Consider the following 13,764-nt stretch of genomic DNA (forward strand, 5'->3'; position numbering starts at 1 on the left):
TATTGGCATTAGCAGATAGGCGCTCTAGCTTCTGTGCTATGCCATCGAAGCGATGTGCGAAAAAGCATATGTCTTCAGCATTCGATATCATGTCGTTCACGTTCCAACGAATGCCATTTAGCGCTTCGGAGTTTGTGTGTTGAAGTAAGCACTCCAGTAGCAAAATAAATAGAGTGGTAGACAAAACACATTCTTGTTATACTCCTGAGCTAAGTACGAATGGCTGGCCTTCTTCGCCCTTGTATCGCACTTTACATTTGGCATCAGAATTAGAGTATCCAAAACCGAAAACCGGTTTGTAAACTCCAATGGTTTCGGTTTTTTTTAACTTTTCGATTTTTTGACAAACCGGTTATTGTAAGAAAAACTTTGATACCATTTTTAAAAATATTGATTTATTTTATAGAAAATTATAGCATTTGACAATATATAAAATAATTACATAAAGATAGAGCCTTAAGAATTCAAAAATACTAAATTTCCGAAGATTTAGTACACAATTCTTAAAACATTTCCTATTAGCGGCCACAAATAAAAATAAATTTAAGGAGCTCTTTTTCATATTAAATAAAAATTTAATATAAACCGGTTAGCCGGTTTTTTGGAGACAAACACCGAAACCGTTTAACTGACATTTTTAATAGACAATAAACAAAACCGGTTTTTTCAAAAACACACTTTTTCGGTTAAACCGTTTTTCAAATTTGCCAGTTTTTTGGATACTCTTATCAGAATATAACTCGTGAATAAGGAGGATTTTTTTTCGCCGGGATTACCTTTCAAATAGCATCTTAGCACCGCTCGGTGATAAAGCGCGTTCTATTAATATGGTTCACACATGATCTCCCCGGTCTGAACCCTGCTGTTTCTTTCCATAGAATGTGTTCTAAAGCTGGAGAAATTCGTTGTAGAATCAAGGATGATAACAATCTATTGACCGGATTTAATAACTGGATACCTCTCCAGTTACTGCATTGCCTTAGATCACCTTTTTTACCATTGTCTCCGTGACTCCCTCCTTCGGTATTTCGGAAGTTCGCACACTTTTTTCATTATTGCTGTGAGAGCTTCGGCACCAAATTTTATCAACTCTGCTGGTATGCCGTCAGTACCAAGCTCTTACGAGCGAAGTACTTCTCCCAGGGGTGCAACTTTATATTTTTTTAATCAACAAAAATCAAATCATATTCTTTGTAAAAAAAATTGTCTCATTCTTTCATAAGAGCATTTAGGTTCTATTTGTTCCTATTGCAGTTTTTCTTATACGGCGTTCCACATCTTCCCGTAATTTTTTAATGGTGTTTAAGTCAGGCAACTGGAGAAAAGAATAAAGTGGGTACATTACACAATTCAAATATTTGTCACATATTGAACTGGTTTCAATTATTTCATAATTAAATCAAGTATTCATTTGCTCAAAAACAAAATTTCTTGATATTTTCTATTGAATTTTGAGTTTTGAATTTGATTATTTGATACAATTTTCGTTATTGGTTGAATTTCAAATACAAAAATTATTGAATAGATAATTTTCGTAATTGAAAACACATTTTTGTTATTTTTTGTGTTTCAATTACGAAAATTATCTATTCAATAATTTTTGTATTTGAAATTCAACCAATAACGAAAATTGTATATTCAATTGTCAAAATAATCAAATTCAAAACTCAAAATTCAATAGAAAATATCAAGAGATTTTGTTTTTGAGCAAATGAATACTTGATTTAATTATGAAATAATTGAAACCAGTTCAATATGGGATAAATGTTTGAATTGAAATATAATTTCTTCTATGCAAGAACCGTTCTTTTACAATCTCTGTAGGTTTTAGGTCCTTATCTTGTTAGAAACGACCGACATCTTGTGCAAGATTCGAAGTGATTAGCATACCCAGGAGACAGGAAACTAATTTTCAGTTAGAAAAAGTCCGGATATCCAGATTTACTATATCCATAGCATAAACACAAGATATGTTCTAGTGTCTTCTGTTAGCTTGGCCTACCGCAGTATCAGAAAGTTTCATGTGATATCAGCTTCGTATGCCAATTAGCACAACAACCATTCTTTTGACAGCTGGTCCAATTAATTTCAAAATATTGTTCACATTTAGTTGTCGTTCCAAAAATGATAGAGTTTGACATTTTTTAATGTTTTGCTAAAATCAGAAAAAGTTTAATGCTTTTAGATGGATGTCCTGCATTATCACATTTACTTGGCGGAAATTTGTTGATTTAAATATTGTATTTTCATCTTAAACAGAAGATTTCTTGTTGAGGGAATATTTTTCTGGATAGTTTTCAAACATTAGTTGGTTTCGGTAATAGTTAAATTGCCAAATTTTGTCCGAATGCCGAATACATAAAAAGGTCCATTTCAAATTTAACGATTTCTTTAAGGAGAAAGTAAGTCTTTTAATTTAAGGAATATATTAAGGACATTTTAATTAAATTAAAACTTATAATAATCTGTGAAATATGGCCACGAACCGGACCAAGTTCTCTCGAAGCTCTAAGAAGAGTATATATTTGCTTATGGGTGAGAAATTGTTGTCCTATCATTTACTGAACTGTATACAGAGAAAACAGATTCGTGATAGCAACCGAATTTGTTGCCAATCGAATTTTTCAGTTGTGGCTTCAAAATTTTAAAAGGAGCAACAAAAGTTTGGTTGCTTTAACCGAAATTCTTCCTTGTCAACTGATTTTCTGTTGATAGAACAGAAAAATTCTATGTGTGCAACCGAATCATTAGATTGGCAACAAATTCGATTGCTATCACGAATCTGTTTTCTCTGTGTATGAATAAATATTGAGATTTTTTTGTCCCAAGATTCACAAATGAGGGGCTTTTAATACACGGAAACTCCATTCGAGTATAGTAAGGAATGATATGTTGATGTCATCAATAACATCGCAATGATTGATATCGACTCCAAAACTAAATGTAGATCAAACCAATTCGAATTTTGTTGATGAAGTAAATTAACTTTTTGGGTTACATTAAAATATTACAAGTATGTAAGATCTTAAGGCATTTGGGGTGTTCAACACACTCTGGAATAGTTTGGAAAATTTGTAGTACCATTATTCTCACCACCACTGTTATATAAACATTGTACACATTCATTTGTATATCTCTGTATTTCTTCGTTTCTTTATGCATTTCGAAGGGCTTGGTTCCACATTTTCATCTTCTTCTTTTTCTTATTGTAGATTTCTATGTACACAAAACACAATACTTACCACTACTCTTAACTGTGTATACCGATATATTCGAAATGTGTATGTGGATACATATATTTCATTTAGGTCCTTTTAACTAAAGGCATTCTTTGCTATTTTTTTTGCGTTTCTCCTGCATCTGTGAACGCTATTTGCAAATATTTTTAACGTTTCTTTTATTTTTTCTCATAACAACAGCAAAAAAAAAAAGTTTAGTTCCCAATCCTAGAGTTTTTGTTTTAGTTCTGAGATTGAATTTTAAAATAAAAATTAAATTAACTTTGTTGTTTAGTATTGTTTGTAAATGGATTTTTGTGTTGTAAGTGGAAAAAAAGTAAGTTTTTTTTTGTTTTTTTTTATAACCAGCTCTGATGTGTGTTGAGTTTTGGTTGTAACAACTTTTCTATTACTGGGTTTCATACTAAGGGGAATTGGAAGTGGTTATTTGATGAGTGAATTTCCTATATACATAGAAACATTTCAATTTGGCTAAAGATTTAAGAGAAAAAGCTTAATATTTTTGATATGTAATATGTAGTGAGAAAGTGTTGTTTAAGATTTAAGGTTTTGACTCTAATCCTGCAATGACCAGAGAAAAGTTAGAAGATTATAAATAATTATTAATTTTTTAACAAGGGCTATTATATTATATATTCAAAATTAAATTTGAAATCTACATAAGTTTATTTAGATTTTTTTTTAATTTTCAATAAAACACTTAAAATAGAATTGGATGTCGGAATCTTTATTATGACCCGAAGGACATTTACTTTTTAAAGATAATTTCATTCAAATATGGGCCGCGACTACGCTTTACGTGGTCCATTCGGAAGGTCAAATTTTCGGTCATTGTTTCCTGTGTTGCTTCCGGTATCTCGAGAATTGCCCGAGTAGTGTTGCCTTCCAAATCCTTAATTGTAGCTGCCTTTTAGACATTGACTTCACATAAGAAAAAAATCCATAGGTGTGGTATGGTTCGATTTAGGCGGCTGTTGACAGGTCCGGAACGCGAAATTAATACAGCTGAATAATTTGGAGTAGTTGTGAGTCTTTCCATGATTAATTGTCGTACAATACTCAATAAAAATAAGTTGAAAATACGTTTAAAATTTCAAAGGATGTAAGCACTATGAACAAGTATTTGGTATTAATGAAAACATGGATGAAATGAGGATTACATATTGACATTCGGAAAAGAACTGAATTTTTGGTGATTTTTTTTTTAAATTTTAGGTCCGAGGCAACGAATCCATGTAACTCAAAAACACCTCAGCTATGTGAAATTTCATTAAAATATCTCCAAACGTTCACGAGCTACCGAATTATTTATATGTCATTTTGAAGACTAAATATCTGTCAATTATTCTTACTTAGTTATTGAATATTATAGTGTAAACAACAAAGTTTTTTTTGCTTCGATAATTTTGTGCCAACAAAGCTTCACATGCGGGAAGTTTTGCTTTACTTCTTTAATTTGAAACAAGTAAGAAAGTATGGTCGGTCAAGCCACACCATATAATACCCTACACTAAGTAAAATAGCAAAAACATTTTTCTTTTAAAATTTCAATAATATATATTTTTGAGTGATTTTCGGAAGTGGGCCTTATATGGGAGCTATGACTAATTATAGACCGATCACCATGAAATTAGGTCGTGTGATTTATGTCTATATTAAAGTTAACTATGTTGTGTATACCAACATTTTTAAGCGATTTATGCACGTTAAAGTGATTTTCGGAAGCGGATCTATATGGGAGCTATGACTAATTATGGACCGATTGTAACAAAATTTGGTGACATGAATTTTGTGAAAGTGACTTAAGGTGGGTGTTAGACTAATATTTTTGGGCGTTACAAACATCTGCACAAACGCATTATACCCTCCCCACTATGGTGGTGTAGGGTATAAAAAGTTCCGCTGAAGCACTCCGATTGCTCACCAAAGCTTATGGTGAATGTGTTCCATCGGTTTCAACGTGCGAGATAAGGTTTGTGTGGTTCAGAAGTAGTTATTTTCACACGGATGACAAAAGATCGCCCAGGCCTGACAAAACAGTTTGAAGACCAAAAATTGGAGGTATTACTCCATGAAGATTGTTGTCAAACTCAACAAGAGCTTGCAAAATCATTGGGAACAGCTCAAGCAGCAATTTCAAATCGGGTACCATACGAATTGATGCTGAGAGACCTTGAAAGAAAATAATTTTTACACCGAATATTTACTTGCGATGAAAAATAGATCCATTACGATAACTCGAAGCATAAGAGATCGTATGTGAAGCCCGGCCAACCAGCCGAATCGAAACCAAAGCCAAATATCCATGATGCTAATATAATTATCTGTATTTGGTGGGAGCAAAAGGGTCTTATCTACTATGAGCTGTTGAAATTTGGCCAGACCATTACAGGGAATCTTTAACGAATGCAAAATATTCGCTTGAAGCGAGCATTGCCTGAAAAACGCACAGAATATGTGGCCAGACATGAAGCTGTAATATTCCATCATCATAACGCCAGACCACATGTTGCAATACCTGTTAGAAAAAAAGTGGTTGGGAAGTTTTACATCACCCGCCTTATAGTCCACACCATGCCCCGTCCGACTACTATTTTTTTGATCAATGAAGAACGCTCTCTCTGGGATACACTTCAGAACAGAGTATCCGATATTTGCTTGCTTCGTTCTTGGCGCGGTTCTTATGACGCGAAATCCATATGTGTCCAGAAAGATGGGAAAAAGTCTAGCCAATACTTTGAATCAATTTATATTGTACAAATGTTTCAAAATAAAAGCTAAAAATTTGGAATAATTTCGCGTTTTTAAATCATAAGTAGTATGAGTTTATTGTATTCTTACATTGTAAAACATTCCGAGAATTAAATTCTATGGACCGAAAGTCTTTGGATTTTGACAATCTTGAATATCCTCTTCAACCATTTACTCAGCCTGAATGATCTGGTAGACGAAAGTATTTGGCTATATTTCGGTTTAGAACATATAATTTCTTTACCGTTTGGCCACTTATTTTTGAACCATCAATATATAGATCGTTTACTTGGTTATTCCTTATAATTCTCGTTACATCATCTCATTTATTTTCAACTGTAATGTAGATAATGTTGACATATCTCATTATTAAGAAATTAACATTTTCTTTGTTTTTAAGTAATTAAATTATGTTTTTAAACTAGTTTTCCATTCAAAATCCACATTTTCTCTTAAAAATCAATTTGTTTTGTCATATTTTATCTTTGAGTTTTATCTGATAATAAAAAATACAAGGAAAATACACAGAGAAAATTATGAGATAAAAATATATTAAAATTTCAATATTTTTTTCCATGAGTTATTTTAGGAAGTGGCCTTATATGGGAGCAATGACCAATTAAAGACCGATTGTCATGCAATTAGGTCGCGTGATATATTTTTATATGAAACTCCTTTCTGTTAAATTTTATTTGGATACCAACATTTTTAAGATGATTGTAGTTTTCTCCCAGTGTATTTATTTTATAATAACTAAAGTTTGACTCGAACGGCATTAAGTGTTGATGATGATGCTGCTGACTAACTGCTGCTGATTTCAATAAAGTCAAATGTTTGCAAACGACAGCATAATAAGATTTTAAGTGGAGGCCGTTTGCAGCTTTTGTTCTCTGGCCTGCTGCTGTATTGGGAAATATAAACTGCTGGGGTTCTGGAACGTTTTGCGTGTACAAATAAAGAAATATACTACCACCACCATCACTAACGTATTTTCATAGACATTTTCACACCCTTCGGATGCGCTTTTATGGTTTTGAAAATTAAGGGAGCAGCAGCACAGTCGTGTGGAATTTATCTTGTTTTTTTTGGTATGACAGGATTGTAATAGACAAATTAAAATTCAACAACTTGACTAAATCAACAATTGTAATGGAATACTATTGAAATGTTGAAATCAAGTCAATCATATTAAATACATACATTTCCGGTTGAATTTTATTGCCATTAAAACAAAGATTTCCGACATTAATTTGGTGGTTATATGGGAAGGTTTTTAATGTTTTGGTTTTAGACTGTCAGTATCCGCAAGATATGTTAAAATGTTTTATTAAAAAAAAGAAAAAGTAATATTCAAAATAGATGAAGAAGGATATATAATTTTTTTAGACTTCACAATAGATTATCAACTAATTAATAAAATTGTAACCTATGAAAGAACTAAATGGGACGCACGATATGGTTGACATCAACAAGTCCTGATAAAATTTTTGCTACTTTACTAAAAATGTATTCGGCCTAACAGGAAATTAAATTGATACACATCAATACAGTTATTGAACTGAGGACACGTATGTAAATTCTATGTTTGACTTCTCCAAAAGGCACTTATTTAAGCATTCCTCCGAGAATTCGCATTTCGATTATAAATTGAACGTTTAGTGTTGCTCGAATGACTCGATAGTTATTGTCTAGTCGCAAGAGGTCAATCTGGCATACCCAGATTGGCTGATTGTAAAAAATCCAAGGCAATAGGTGGTAGTGACCTAAGCGGCGAGGTACCTCTGGACTTCTCTCCAAGTACCTCCAAAGCCGCGAAAGCCCAAGTCGTCAAGGCGGCTAAACCCCCTGTTTCGGGTGCCTCTAAGGGGGAAGCGACTAAGTCGCCCCTCACGGATGCTTCTCATATGCCAACTGTGCGCTCAGGTCTTGTGAAGGAATCCTCCTGTCCTGAAGACGCATCACCCCTGGCCAATCCCGGCTCTGAAACTAACCCCAGGCATAAAAACCCTGCTAGAAGGGCTGCTACCACCAGGCGTTCCGCTTATCGCTTTGTTGAGGCACTTGGCTCGAAAAAAGTCGAGGATCTCACTAAGGAGCAACAAGCTTCGCTTTCCTGGGCGAAAGCCTATATTGCTGGTCTCAAGACCGCTCCTCCTTCTGCTGAATTACCAGCGGGGCCTAAACGGCAACGTTCAGAGGAGGATACAGCGACCAAGAGCCAGCAACCGAGACCTAAACGTCCCAAAGCGGCACAAAGGTCGTTAGCTAAATCCTTTAGCGAGATTGTCAAAGACAGTCTTGTCAGGGCGGTTATCGACCGGAGTGCGAACGACGGATCCATATCCCAATTGAATTGGGATATGGTGAAGCAAAAACTGGTAGGGGTGTTTTGGAAAGTTCTCAAAGAGAACCCAGGCACTCCTCCACAATGCGATGACGCTGGTTTGTACCAGGGTCACGTAAAACTTATGTCTTGTGTGGATGAACGCTCAGCGTTGCTACTAAAGACTGCCGTCGCATCACTGGGTGAGGTTTGGCCGGGGTCTAGGCTTGAGGTGGTATCTGTGAGTGAGATACCCCGAAAGCCTAGATCCATAGCTAAAATACCAGCTGAGCCATCTAGCCCGGAGGAGATCTTGGAGATCCTTCAGTGCTGTAACCCACAGCTTCCAACTCAAGACTGGAAAGTTGTTAAGGTTACGGACGCTGAGGGCTCTTCAAGGAAAGCGATCGTTGTCCTGAATAAGGACTCTTTGGGGCCGCTAAGGAAGGCACAAGGGAAGGTCTACTATGGATTTGGTACGATCATCCTGCGTGTCTATCGTAGCGACAACAAAGGCGATACATCCTCAGGTGATGTAAAGCCCATGCTCTCGGAAGAGGGCATGGATTGCAATGACGCCACTGATCCAGCCGACACTGAAGATACCAACTCAGTCTTCGAACTAGTTGGTACATTTTTTGAACGGAATGATGAGGTGGTGGACGAAGACGCCCTCCTGAATTCTGACCAGGAGGACGCCGACGTCACTATTGTAAAAATGGAGCATGGTGAGGGTGACACAGATAAACCTTCACCACTCTAAAGCAGCATCAGCTGCACTGCTCCTCCGAATTGCTCAGAACGGGGAGGAGCTAGTCATGGTCCAGGAACCTTGGGTCCATCAGGACCGTATCTGTGGACTATGTCTGAAGGGCTATAAGCTCTACTTCGCTAAAGGCGCAGGTAAAATTAGATCCTGTATATTGGCTAAAAGCTCTTTGAAAATCTTCATTCTGTCTGATTACAGTAATGAAGATACAGTAGCAGTCTCATGGGAAACTAATGAAGGCTGTTTGTTATGGCTGATATCCAGCTACATGGCGCATGACCACGGGGAGCATCCACCAAACGATGATATCCGTAGTGCTGTGAAAAAGGCGAATGAGTCCAGGATACCATTGGTTATCTGTGCTGACGCTAACTCGCACCACATTGTATGGGGTAGCAGCGACACCAACACAAGAGGTGAGAGTCTTTTCAGTTTCATACTTAATAGTAGTTTGGAAGTAGTTAATAGAGGTTCAGAACCTACCTTCATTGTTTCAAACAGAAGTGAGGTACTAGACTTAACACTTGTGAGTGCTGAGCACCACAGTATGATTAACAATTGGGCTGTCTCCGACGACTGCTCTTTTTCTGATCATCTATATATTGATTTCAATATCAGTGTAACTTATAGGAATGATAATACCATTCTAAATAGGAGAAAGACCAATTGGGAGTTGCAGAGTGATGTACTCTCCCGGTCTCTACCAAACCCGCCCACTATTGAAAATAGGGACGATATTGAGGTAGCAGTTGAGGCACTTACAGAAGCGTTCCAATCAGCTACTAATTTGGCCTGTAAGCCGAATATCTGCAGGGGTAGGAATAAGCCACCCTGGTGGAACCCTGAGATTGCACACGCAAGAAGGGCGTGTCGTAAATTGTTCAACGAGGCAAAGAGGCTGGGTAACTGGCCGGAATATAAGTCCTCAGTGAACCACTTTAAGAACCTTACGAGGAATGCGAAAAGGAAAGCCTGGAGGGACTTCTGTAGCGGCGTGGAAGGATCCTCTGAGACTAACCGATTACGTAAAATTCTATCAACTTCACCGGTTGTACCAAGCTATATCCAGAAACCCTGTGGTAGATGGACTCTGAATAGTAAGGAAACACTTGAGGTCCTATTAGATACTCATTTTCCAGGTTGCCTTCCAGTCGATGATGAGACTATGAATGGGGCTGCCGATTCTGTTGCTCCGGGTGATAACTCTGTTCCGATAAACAGGGATAGAATCCAATGGGCAATCAAAAGCTTCGACCCGTTTAAATCTCCTGGGCCGGATGGCATTATTCCTGCTGATCTTCAAAGGAACGAAGAAATAGTTGTACCATGGCTCATTAGCATATACACAGCGTGTATTAGATGGACCTATATCCCCACATGGTGGACGAGATGCAGAGTAGTCTTCATTCCTAAGGGTGGTAAGGCGACTCACACTAAACCAAAGGATTATAGGCCAATTAGCCTTACATCCTTCCTTCTGAAAACCCTAGAAAGGGTGATTGACGTATATCTGAGAATGACCATTCCGTCGGAACTCATCTCTAAATCCCAACATGCCTACACCAAAGGCAGATCTGTGGAAACAGCTCTACATTCGCTAGTTGGCTCCATTGAGGAGTCGCTAATACATAAGGAGTATTCACTTGTTGCCTTTCTCGATATTGAAGGAGCTTTTAATAATGTCAGGCCCGATGCCATCCTATCTGCGATGGATGAACTGGGAATTGATCTATGTGTTCGCCGACTAGTCGAAAAGATACTCGGTTATAGAGTCATTTGTGCTACTTTAGGTGGTGTAAGTGTTTTAAAAGTGGCCAATCGTGGAACCCCGCAGGGGGGTGTTTTATCACCACTTCTGTGGAATCTGGCTATGAATTCCCTGTTGATCAGGATGGACAACAGAAGGATCAAGACAGTCGCATATGCTGACGATGTTGCAGTTTTTATATCTGGTAAATTTCTGGATACAATATCCAGTTGTATGGAATCAGCATTAAGTACACTGAGTGAGTGGAGTATTTCAAGTGGACTTAGTGTGAACCCACAAAAAACGGAACTGGTTCTCTTCACTAGGAGGTATAAGATCGATGACTTCAGACCACCTAGACTGAATGGAATCAGTCTTGAGATTAGAGATAATGCGAAGTATCTTGGCATCATTCTAGATAAAAGATTGTCCTGGAATTTGAATATTCAAAACAGGATTAACAAGGCTTATGTAGCCATCTACTCCTGTAAGAAGGCAATTGGTACAAACTGGGGTATTATGCCGAAGGGTATCAGTTGGATCTTCAAAGCAGTTGTTAAACCCATCTTGTTCTATGGAGTGTTGGTGTGGTGGCACGCCTTGGATAATGCTACTCACCGTAAGGCTGTGGAACGAGTTCTCAGGACTATTGCGATACTGATTACAGGCGCTATAAGGACTACCCCCTCTAAGGCACTTTTTACTATCCTGAACTGGTTACCAGTTGATTTGATGGTGATACAAATGGCTCTCAACTCTGCTGTGAGACTAAATGCTGGATGTTCGTGGTATGGTAAAGATCATGGGCACTCTAAGATACTGAATTACTATGGGTACTTACATAGTAATGTCGATTACTGCATCGCAAAACCATTTTTCGATATGCATTTCCATATTAAGATCCCGAATAGGGATTCATGGCAGCGCGGACTCTTACCCCCTGATGATGTCATAAGGGTATTTACTGATGGCTCAAAGAGGGGCAATAGGGTCGGTGGTGGTTTCTTTATTGAGAACTATGGGATTAAATCCTATTTCAGGCTACCTAACTTCTGTACGGCTCTTCAGGCGGAAATTACGGCCATTAAACGTGCATCCAATTGGCTGAGGTTTTATCAAATATCTGGTGATATATGTATATTTACCGATAGCAAGGCTGCCGTTAAAGGAATAGCGGGTGTCTTTACGACATCTAGGTTAACCGAGGAATGCCGGGTATCCCTTAATGAGATAGCGAGACATTCTAGGATAACGCTTATATGGGTCCCTGGCCACGATGGTAATCAGGGTAATTGTATAGCTGATGAACTGGCCAAAATGGGGGCGATGATGGATGATGATGAGATCGACCCCTTTTCTGGTATTTCCCTTGCTATATGCAAGATGGCTGTTCAGCGGACACTATATGAATCTGCACAGAGCAGGTGGACCATTGAGTCTTCCTGTGTTACAACGAGGTCTACTTGGCCCGTATATGATGCCAGCAGGACGAATCTACTTATGGAATTTCGTCGTGAGCAAATAAGGCTAATTGTCTCCTTCATTACAGGACACTGTATAATTGGGACACATGCTAGGAGATTGGGCCTACGGTATAATGACTACTGTAGGAGCTGCCATAATGAAGAAGAGGATGAGACGGTGTCACACCTATTCTGTCAATGCCCGGCTCTGATAAATCTGAGGGAACGCATCTTCGGAACACCATTCCTATCATGCTTAGATGAGCTATCGAGGATAAGTCTTAGACGAATCTACTCTTTCATCAGAGAATCTGGTTGGTTTAGCCTGGAAACAGCGGACGTATAATTAATACCAAGATGTTTACCCCTTGGGTATCACAATGGAATCAGTTTTGAATGGACCCAAGTGAGCTGCTTGAAGAGTGGCTACCCATGGAACCTAACCTAACCTATTGTCTAGTTGCATTTGATTCCTATAAAAAGACCCATGCAATAGCATGGACTTGAGTTTCGGATTCGTTGATCCAGATTATACTCGGGAACATCTGTATGAAGTTAATGTGTTAATAAGATTTGAACAAGTAAGAGATCTATATTCGGCTGTGCCGAATCTTATATACCCTTCACAAAATTATACTTTAAAATAGAAATTTTAAATATTTTTAGGTAAACAACATTTTTTTTCCAGTTGTTTTTTTCATTTTTTGGACATTTTTTTTTAATATTTAGCGTAAAAAACTTTTGGTGAAAAAAAAAAAATTCGGGTTGAAAAATATTTTTTACGATTTTGATCCATTGTAGGTCCAACTTACTACGGTCTTATATACGTCGTTGCAAAGGTCTTTGAAATATCTATCATTAGATATCCATATTGTCTATATTAATGACTTAGTAATCCAGATATAGGTCAAAAATAGGTCAAACATCGAGGTTGTCCTGGTTTTTTCCTTATATCTCAGCCATTTGTGGACCGATTTTCTCGATTTTAGCAACGGAGCCAGAAGAATTCCGGTGATATTGATGTATGAATCGTGTATGTAAGTTATTTGGGGGCTTCCGAATGCTGATTTCAACAGACAGACAGACGGACATATATAAACTTATATTTACCCTTCTCACGAAGGTGAAAGGTATAAAAAAACCGGCAGTTTAATCAAATCAATTAAAAATATTGAATAGGCTATATAACGTAGACAAAATATCCTGTATTTTTATTGCATAGTCATCTTGTGAATTACGTTCAATCTAAATCAATTCGCAACATTCTTTATTACCAGAATCTCAGTCTATAAACAGTGCTTTACAAAAGTCTTCCTGATATAAAGAGATTAAAACTCGTGGAATATTACAAGCCGTACCTTGATATAGCGCATCCTAACAGGTATACCGATCTGCCAAGAATGTCGCGATTGTACAAGCCTCGTGAGACATAGCAACTGGAGAAGTGGGATCCACAATTTAGAATGACCGCA

This window comes from Calliphora vicina, chromosome 2, assembly GCF_958450345.1.
Source record: "Calliphora vicina chromosome 2, idCalVici1.1, whole genome shotgun sequence".
In the NCBI taxonomy this organism is placed as follows: domain Eukaryota; kingdom Metazoa; phylum Arthropoda; class Insecta; order Diptera; family Calliphoridae; genus Calliphora; species Calliphora vicina.